Source organism: Colobus angolensis, unplaced genomic scaffold, assembly GCF_000951035.1.
Source record: "Colobus angolensis palliatus isolate OR3802 unplaced genomic scaffold, Cang.pa_1.0 Scaffold201, whole genome shotgun sequence".
NCBI classification, from domain to species: domain Eukaryota; kingdom Metazoa; phylum Chordata; class Mammalia; order Primates; family Cercopithecidae; genus Colobus; species Colobus angolensis.
This window is the reverse complement of record NW_012115167.1, coordinates 3,027,404-3,038,019: the sequence shown is the minus strand read 5'-3', so window position 1 is coordinate 3,038,019 and position 10,616 is coordinate 3,027,404. Positions and strand designations below refer to the sequence as shown.

General features: G+C 37.1%; 1 long non-coding RNA gene across 1 annotated transcript in view; it reads right to left on the bottom strand.

The window, feature by feature from the left end:
• The window catches only part of LOC105511635, a 58,167-nt gene extending 49,197 nt beyond the window's left edge, over positions 1-8,970 (bottom strand). The window contains exon 1 of the long non-coding RNA XR_001001740.1: positions 8,902-8,970. This is a non-coding gene — a long non-coding RNA (uncharacterized LOC105511635). The remainder of the gene's footprint in view (positions 1-8,901) is intronic.
• Between the last annotated feature and the right edge of the window lie 1,646 nt (positions 8,971-10,616).

Here is a 10,616-nt window from a genome sequence, read left to right as displayed (position 1 = left end):
TTCCTTCCTTCCTTCCTTCCTTCCTTCCTTCCTTCCTTCCTTCCTTCCTTCTTTCCTTCCTTTCTTCCTTCCTTCCTCCCCTGTTCCTTTCTTTCTTCCTTCTCTGTCACTGTTGTTTTATGTTAAGGAAAAATAAGCTTGGCCAAATATCATTTTCCCAAGTGTCAACTATTTGCAAATACATTCATATGTACACTAAAGACAAAGTGCAGTAGGTCTAGTTTAGCTGGGTCTACTGGCACCATAACTGATGCAGACACATGACCTTTGTCCTTCCAACTTTCCAAACAGCAAAGAACCTTTGTGTGTTCACTCCATTTTCTCCCATTCCCAAACATTCAATTAATAGACAAGTTCTCCTTATCTGTCCAATTCCAATATGCAGCCTTGACTTCCAAAACTGGTGATGACTTAGGGAACAAATAGCAAAGTGGCTGCAGGATTCTTGGGGAATATTGGATTCAAAATGACCTCTGTTGCCAGTACATGATAGGTTGGACACAAAGCCAGTTAATACAGATCTGTCTAACCCACCCCTCCCCAGCCTCCAGACTTCTTTTGTGTCCTGGATTCTCTTTGCTTCCCAAAGTGACCTTATCTATATAATCATCTTCCTGGAAATATAGGGAAAGACAAAAAAGTTTGACAACCACTACTCTAGGCTGTGTCATTTTAGTGCACAGTGTGAGGGGAAATGACAGATGCATAAGACAAAAGTTATCTGATGCCCATCCTTTGACCAAATGCCGGTGTATTTCTACCCAATTCATCTACATAAGTTTGTTTTATTTGTGAAACAAAAATATTTCAGTTACTTTCCCTCCTCAGTATTTTTAGGCCCTACCTCTGGGGCTGGGATTGGAAAGGTGTTTTTATATTTAGGGAGATTGGTCCCAGAGGCTCTGCTAATTTCCCAGGAAACCAAAGTAAAAGAGCTGTGACTGGTAATGCCACAACTTAGTTTTAAGTTTTTTTCTATCCTTCTCCTTTTCAGGCATTGCTTAAGCCCCATCTAAGCCCAACCAAATCTTCTAGGAATCCTCCATGTGTCATCTGAGCTTGATATGTCAAACCATGGCTTATTCCAATTATCACATGACCAGTAGCTCATAAACATACAAGCCACAACACTGGTCTCCTGACTGAATACAAATTAGGAGTGGAATATTCTTAAAGGCCCCTGATACTAGTCATCAATGTCTTCTGTTAAAGGGCAGCAGGGGGATTGAAGACACTTATTTTTACCTTCAAATACCAACTTATGTTCATCGCTGCTAGAAAGTCTTGTCATTTCTCATTTCTTGATGAACTGAAGGTATAGCAAATGAGCATACTATATTTACTAAGGCAAGATCTTTAGCACCAGACGTAGGAGTAGGAGTGATAGGAGTAACAGCGTGAAAAAAAGAAAATGATTCTTGGCAAACACTATGTAGAGACCACTGAAAGCTATGTGAAGCCCCTCTCTCTTGCTACCACTTCCTTAGTTCAAAAAGCCAAGCATCTTCCCCCTCCAGGCTCTCCTGCAACTAGGGACTACCATATCATGTACTTTTGGCCCAGGACATGTAAAGAAAGTTTTCTGGGGAGTTAGGAAGCCCCTGGAGAAGTTTTTCTTCCTTCATATTAAAGGACAATGAAGAAGGAGGCTCATGTGAAAGTATCACCTTCCCACTGCCTTAAATGCCAACATCCTGGCTCGAAGTGAAGTGGCTATATTGTGACTATCAGAGAAAAGTCAAGGAAATGACAGCAGAACTAGACCTAACTTCGTCAAGTCAGAGAAATAATGCTGGCTACTACATTTCTCTGCATTCCTTGTTATGGAAGAAAAGCACACACCAGTTCTGCTTAATCTGTTGACCAGCCTTAGCCTTAGATTTCATGTGTATGATATGGGGGATAAAGGTATGCATTTTGCAGATGTTAACGTAGGAATTTTTCTTGTTAAATGTGGGAATCACTTTGCAAACTAGAAAATTCTACACAACTCTCAGAAAGGCTTTGTTTGGAAAGTGTAGCGGATTAGATCGTTTATATTTTTGTAGCCCTATTTGGAAGTATTCATTGTATGTCTAATATTCACTGTGTAATCCTCTAGTGTTTGAAAGTGCACCAAGGACCCAGCCCTTAAGGAGATTACAATTTATTAAATGATTCCTTCATGAAGTCATTTAATTCCTGATGTAACACCACAGAGAATAAAACAAAAAGTATTAAACTATTAAGTGCTAAATTACAAGATACTGAAGGCTAGTTCTACAGAAATTTGAATTAAAATATTCAATATATATTAAGTGCTTAGTATGTTCCAAACACTATTCTAAGTATTTTACATGAAGTAAGTAGCTTAATCCTAGGACAACTCTGTGGATAAATATATTACCCTGCACATCTTACTCTTCGTGAAATTGAGGTGCAATGGAGTTACATGTGTTGACAGAATTCGCAGATGGTAAGTGGCAGAGCCAGGATTGAATCCAGGCTCCCTGGCTTAGATCCACTGCTCTCTTGGGAACATCAAAATGTCAGATCATTTGTTTCTAACCCTTACTCTGTTGCTTACCTAGTTATGTGAACTTGGGTGAGGCATTTAGAAAACTGCTTCCTTATCTTTTAAATCAGGATGCTACCCAATCCTACCCAATAGGATTGTTTTAATGATTACATCAATTATGTATATAAAGCACCTTGTGCTGTAACTGGCGCAGAGTGGGGCATAATAAATGACCACCATTATTAGCCTAGTGGGGTAGACTAGCACCCCTTCCATCAGAGCAAGGAGGTCAGACCATCTCTCCTGAATGTGTTATAGATTTGAAATTTTATTTAGGCCCAGAAAATAGTCAAATGTTTTAAGAAAAATTATGTTTAGGCAACTGCTTCACAATGAGGAAGATAAAAGTTATGATAACTTTCTAAGGAGAAAGCTTTTTCTGAAAAAAGAAATTAAGATTTATGTTGGTGTGAGTGATTATTAGGAAAACTAGTAAGGAAATTAGTCACAGTTCATATGGGTGAAGGGGCTGAATAGCATAGGAATCATCATTAATTTATTGGACAAATATTTACTGAGTGCTCACCAAGTGCCATATTTGTTCTGGGTATTGCTACCCCTCTTGCTCCCCATCCCCACAGCACAACTTGTTAAAGGGTTAGCTTATTAAGACTATAAAGAAGCGTCCTGCCATGCAGAGCTGCATCATTGTTCTTCTAAAGCAGAGAGTACTGGAGAAGGGTGTATGTGGAGAGGATGGATTTCATTGATTTACTTTTTTTAATTAGGTAGCCATTCAACCCATGAAACCCTGAGAGAATGAGAGAAGATGGTTAGATTTGGTATAATGGAATGAGTTACTGAGCACAGTCCTGAGATATTTCTTAAAGGGTAGATTGAGATGGGCCATAATACAAGGAAACTCAGGACATCTTTGGAACTCAGAAACAGAGTATGTTCTAGGGAAAGATTTCCAAAATGACAGGGAGTGCTGCTACGGGGGAATGGAGAACATGTGAATAAACTATCCGGTAATGTGACAACGGACTCTCAATCAGGAGAGTGGGCTTTGAGGATGACCTAGCGCTAGTTCACTAGGAAAAGACAGATTTCCTTCGACCACCCTGGGAAGACATTTGCCTGCTAAAAGGCAGCCTGGAACCAACCCTTGTTTATAGAGGGATAGAAAAAGAGTGGCTGTAGTCAATGCAAATGGCTTTAATTTGTATTCAACCAATTCATGCCTCTAACGTATGCCTTCCTGTAGCTAATGGGAAGGGACACAGTTGGAGCTTCCTTCTCTTAATCCTCACATTGGGGGAGCTTCAATTATTTATATAGTAATCAATTCTGAACAGAGAACAGCTCTACGTAAGAAATGAACAGGGTCTAAAGTGGGCCTCACGGCAACAAGTCACGGTGGCCACTTTAATAGAGACGATTTTGGGTTCTCCACCTCCATCTCCAGAAAGAAGAATGATGCTACATAATTAATTGGCGTGTCTCTTATCTTAAATCTTCCTTCCTTTCTGTGTGAGCCCTTATATGAGTCCCAGGCTTGTCCCTGATTTGGAAGGTAACTTTCTGAGCTAATCCTTTTGCCCACCCTGAAGCTTTCCTTCCCCTCTTTGCTTTTGCAGCCCAATCATACTCTTCACTTCAAGTTATATATTTAACTATTTGGTGGTGGTAGTGGGGCAGTCATTGCTTCAACCTGTTTAGAATTTTTTTCATCCTGAATCTGTCAACAAATGTATAGCCATGACACACATGTTGGTGTCACCTAGACAAATGTGATATACTTTCCATTTTTAGCAAGAAAGATTTAATAGAAACATTGGGAGCTGGAAGCAAGAACACAGTTTGTTCTTTGGCATTGAAGATATTGAAGATGACCTCCTCAACTGGTATCAATTTATTAACCAAAACATTATGGCTAATCAACAAGAAATGAGTTGATCTAACTATAGCATTGTTTTCTACACACTTCTTTGTCTTCTCTCAGAGTATTACTAGAAATTTTGACAAATCTAGACTTAAACAAATCTATTCCTCTGACTTATATATTTAAGCAGCAATGCAACATTTGCTTATTAAGCACCTACCACATATCAGACCCTTTTCAACAACACAAGATTAACAAAAATTATAAGGCCTAGTGCCATAGTAATGAGATAGGAGTTTGGCAGGATTGATTTTGCAAGGTACAGGTCACAAAGACTCTGCTGATAAAACATGATGTGGTAAAGAAGCTGGTCAAAACCCACCAAAATCAAGATGACAACGAAAGTGATCTCTGGTCTTCCTCACTGCTCATTATGTGTTAAGTATAATATCAGCACGCTAAAAGATACTACCACAGCACCATGGTCTTGACAGTTTACAAATGCCATGGCAACATCTGGACGTTAACCTCTATGGTCTGAAAGGTACAAGAAACTTCAGTTCTGGAAATTACCAGCCCCTTTCCAGGAAAACTCATAAATAATCTACTCCTTGTTTAGCAAGTGGTCAAGAAACAACCATAAAAATAGCCAACCGGCAGCCCTTGGGGCTGCTTTGACTGCAGAGTAGCTACTCTTTTATTCCTTTACTTTCTTAAGAAACTTGCTTTCACTTCACTCTATAGACTTGCTCTTGAATTCCTTCCACACAAGGTCAAGAACCCACATGGCTTCCAATGCTGAAACCCAATTTTGGGGTTCACTCTGTGACATGAATGCTATCAAAAATGAAAATGTCTCATCTGTCCTCACTTGTTTTTAGTGGACCTGTGTGAATGTTAATACTCAGATTATTTTTTTCTTTTTGTTCACAACTTGGGAATTTAGAAATTGATTCTGAAACTTCTAAGAAATTGATATGGAGATTACCAATATGTACTTTCCAGAATTCTCATTTCCTATCTTTTTGGTTCCCAGAACATTTTCTGATTTTCTATTTTCTTGTACGATTCCCATTCTCATTCTCATTTTCCACAAAGTTTTCCAAAGAATGGTGAAGTTTCCATAAACATTTTCTGCATTCTTTCTGCACCTTGCCATATAATTTGCCCAGGACCAGAGATGAGAGTCTTAACATGCTGGCATGTGATGTCAGAGCAATACTACAGAAATAGTACTTTTATATAACGGCACATCACTCCTGAAAAAAATGTATTGCAAAGACTTCCTATTACCCATTGTATGAATCTCAAATTTCATTAGCTGAGTTACAAGGTATTCCAGAAATTGGTTTCTTCTTAACTACCCAAATTATTCCTACTCCTTGCCGACTCACACTTCCCATTTAGTTAAACTGACTTTCGTTGTCCATTTCTATTTCTATACTTCTCATGCTATTTGCCCACAATGAAATGTAGCCAAATCCCTTTTTATCTCTATTTAAATACAAGTCCTTTACTTTAAATCCTTCTCCTTCATGAAGTTATTCCCTGTTATTAACATACCACTTTGATTTATCCCTTCCAATACCAATTAGTCACTAACTAATTTTCTAATTGTTTCATCTGTGTAAAGCTTATTTTCTCAGTTACATGGCAAATGCCTCAAAATGTCTTTGTTTTGCCCACTGTGTCTGTTAGGGGTTGAGTACATATTCTACTTGGTGCAATAGCTTAATTGATAATATAATCAAGTACTGGATACAAGTCATGAAATATAAAGAAACCTTAAGAGACAGCTTATCAGGATTCTTGAATGTTTTATACATGACTTCATGTAGATCACACCTTCAGATATTTGGCTGCAATTGTCGATTTTCACCCAGTATTTTGTATTGCATTTGACAGAGTTATTTTCATACCCATAATATCTCTTTTCTGTCCAGGAACATGAAAACTCCCCCTGGGACAAATGACGAACCTGTTAATTCTAAAAGTCATATCTAAGCAAGAGGATAAGTTCTATAAGCCCCAATAATTGTCTTAAAAATCAATGCATATTTACAGTTTTTGAAATGCAAACAGGCAAAGATAATAGAGACATTTTTTATTGAATATTCAGGATCACAGAGTTTATTGAAAAATACATACATATATATATAGTCTGGCATACTATGTTTGCTCAATGAGCTATTAATAGAGAAAAGAAACTGAGCTTCCATGAACCATGTAGATTGGAGTCTGACAGCTACAAACATATCTAGCTAAAATAATTCCAAGTTATCGAAATGTCTCACCATGGTGGGTGTGAGATGACCTCGAATGAAGGCTCCAGGCTGTGCTCTGTGCTCATTGGTGTGTTATAGGTGATGATGGGAGGGGACAGGAAAAAGAAAACTGCCTTGTGCTGGTGGTCAAAAAAGAAATATCACTGAGTATCTTTAGAGATGGAATAATTTGAATTTAAATATTACAAACCCTTAAAGGCAGAAAAGTTCAGTGATAGCGATACCTGAACAAGAAACTCCCAGAGAGTATCTTAACCTTCAAATGTTTTTCTAATCATGTTCTTTGCTAAACTTTCCTTCACAGCCTTGTGTGAATTATTAGAAATTTACACGTCACATCCTTAGATAAAAACAGAGACATTTGTTTTTCCTTGTCAGTTGATGAGCAGTGGATTGATGTTCAAATATTCATGATCTCCTAGTTTCGTGATCTCCTTAACAAATTATTTTGGTGTTGCTTCTTTCTTTCTTTCTTTCTTTCTTTCTTTCTTTCTTTCTTTCTTTCTTTCTTTCTTTCTTTCTTTCTTTCTTTCCTTCCTTCTTTCTTTTTTCTTTGTTAGTTTGGTTGGTTAGTTGGTTGTTCAAAAACAAAATTCGATTGACCTTTTATGATGAACATGGATGAACTTCCTTCAAATCTTATTTTAAAATCTTGTTTCCGTTTAACACTGTCAATCCTCTTTCTTTTCCCAATCTCTGCCCCTTTCCAGTGCATCTTAAAACATTCTCTCTAAGTAGGTGTTTAATCTTGTCTTCCACCAGTGGAAATTCAGTTTGATTCTTATGTTCTTTGTATATTAGACTTAAAATCAGATGAAGGCTCCAAACAACAAAACTCAGGGGGACAGCCTAACATTCATTGTCATGGCAAATAAGATTTCCTAATGAATTAACATAAAAAAGAAAATAATAGAATGGGGTCACATGGCATAAGATGGAAATTTACACCTTATCTAGAAACTAGAGATAGGTAAGCATAGACAGGAGGTCCTGAAGCCACCCACACCTAAAGACACAGATTAGATGTAAGGCTGTGTGTGTGTGTATATGTCTGAGATGAGAATAGGGTCAGGGATTTGGGAAAGAAATTAATATATTTTGAATACTTACAAAGTGCCAACTTTCACAGTTAAATACTCAATCTCCATGTTCATAGCTACTAAATCTATCTACCTCTAGAAAGATTACATCTTAGTTGATCCAGTTTAATACTAATATCAGTAAAAAGATTTTGTCTACGTGCCAACTAACCAGCTCCATTTTCTTTTTCCTTTCTTTACTCCAAGAACAAGTCTTTTGGGCATCAGAGAAACTCAAAACCACTGTGTAAGCTAAGTATTACATATCACAGATGAGGAAAGGAAAACTCAGAGGTTGATCAATTTTCCCAAGTTGAAAATGGCTAGTGAGTAGTGAAGCCAAACATTTAATCTAGTTTCTGTGGGACTAAAAAAACACTATTTCAAGTATTGTTTTTAACTGTAAAGGCAAGTATTCAAAGAAAATTTTTTAAAAGCAGAAGGAAAAGGAAAACAATCAGGGCGGGGGAGCAAAAAAAAAAAAACCCTCAACCACCAATCTCTATTGAGGGAACAAAAAATGATAAGGCAGAGAGAGGGTATTCAGAAGGAAAGAACAATTGGATGAGAAATTTGTCTTAAAGTCTTGAGAAATACCTATTTCAGATTCCTATAAAAGCATAGTAAAATAGATCAATTTTTTATTTCAACAAAATTCATGCAGATAGCTAATTTTAATGGAAGAATAAGAATATGCTATTTTTCCTAAAAAGAGTAGCCAGGGATCAGTCTTAATGATTTAATTCACTTTACCATTATAGGAATAGTCTATATTCATACATAGATCTGGTTTGCCTCCATACAGTTTTTTATAAATCACATTTAACTCCAGCAAATTGCTACTATTTTGTATCTTCAGAATGAGTTGGACTCATTTTCACACTTTTCAACTACTTCTTTTAGTATCAGAAATTCACTCCAACAGCCATAAGATATGTTACCTGCATTTTTGCCCATCTGGAGCCCTGCAAGATAAACTTCAGTTTTAGCATTTCAAGTCTTTAAGGAGTTTTAAATGATATTTCAGGGATTTTGTTATTATTCAGGTACAGCCATGAAAAGTACTTTTAATCACAGTCCACAAACCTCTATGAAGGCTATCATGTTTGAGACATAAAGCTCAAAAAATTAGCCTACAAAATGAATTAGACTTACCTGGAGTCCAGAAATCCTCCCTAGGGTTGATATCAAGCCTTTACTCAGGAAATGTCTAAGCCTTTTGTTGATGTGGGGTGGGGGAAAATCTGAGGGATTCTCCTCCCTGGATTTAATGCCCCCAGATTTAAAATGTAAGTATTAGAAGCTGAGCCCTCGAACATCTCCCTTCATTTCTTGACATCTTTATGACAATGTATGGTGCAGTACCTCACTTTGCTGCAATTACTGAACAGACAGCACTGTAGGCAATGTAAGTTGCTCTTAAGTGCAGCAATCCATTCTGAAGAGATGTACAAACATAAACTCTCAATCGTGGCAGGCTTCTATGAAACCTGAGCATTATCTGTGAATTTTCTCTCTCCTTTTTAATCATTCTGTTAGCTCACCTCTAGAACCCAGTGGCCTAATTTACTAATTAATAACTATTATTACTTAGTAGAATTGAAAACTGAAATTACTGCCTGCCTTAAACATAATAAAAATTGGCAATCCATTCAGAGTTTTTTGAGGGGCTGCTTCATTCATTGCACAGTCCTGGCAGCTGGGTAGATGTCATTGTCTGCTCGCTACATGGGCCTTGTTTCCAGATGGGATGGAAGAGAGGCGGGAGATTGTCTCTCTGACTTGTTCAGATTAGAAAAGGAAACAGAATACACTACAATCTATACCTGTAGAATCTTAACAGACTATTGTTTCAGCCAACAATTGCATCATTTAGAAACATCCCATTGTCTTCTTTATTTGTGCTTGGTCCTCCTAACTCCAGTTTCTTTTTGTACCTTAGCAGGTGATTGCTAAGCTCAAGTGACTCTCCTTTTTTTCAGTTGCTAAGTAAAAAGTCCTTAAAGATAAATCGATGATGTAAGTTTCTTGTCTCTTTATATAATCAAATCAGTTAGTAACCAGGTTAAATCTAGGATAAATAAAGCAGAAATTACTACCATAATCATTTTTTTCTTGTTATAGTTTCCTTTACAGTTGGCCAAGTCAAATCTGCTCAAAGCAACAGAAATGAATTTATCCTTCAAACTGTCCTCCTTTTCCCTACTACTATTCCAATTACAAGTGCCAATATTATTTCTCATTGCCTTAATCTAGGTTATATTTCAATTGTCATTACAATATGTTTGGATGTTAATAATACATATTTGTTTATTCTAAAGTCTAGTGTGTATCCAATGTCAGGTACCAGTAGAGAAGCTGAGATTACAAACATAAAAACACCCTATTCCTGCTCTCAAAAAGCTAATTTTCTAGCATGAAAGTCAAAGTATGAAGCCATATGAGGAACACTATGAAAAAAATATCCTCAAGATGCAGAAGGGACTCCTAAAGAACAAAATACCCTTAAGCATTGTTTAAATTTTATCAAGCTCTGAAAGGTTATCACTACAATGAGGAAAAATTATTGTCCCTCAAATTATAAAATCTGGTCCAGATTCTCATAAGACCAGTCATGAAGCCAGCTCCCCACATGCAGGCAGCAAATCATCTTAAAAAAGCATACGCAACAGTTATGAAAAGATGCCTAAATATACACCATGTTTAGTGTGGGTCATTGCTCAGTCAGCTTTAGCAGATAACTGGCAAAAATATCATCATATCCTTAAGGTGGTCTCAATTATTTGCTTCACACATCTGGACTGAAGAATCAGCTTTTCATGTTTGAGTTTGTTGAGAGTTTTTTTTCCCCCCCCACTTCTTAGATGTAT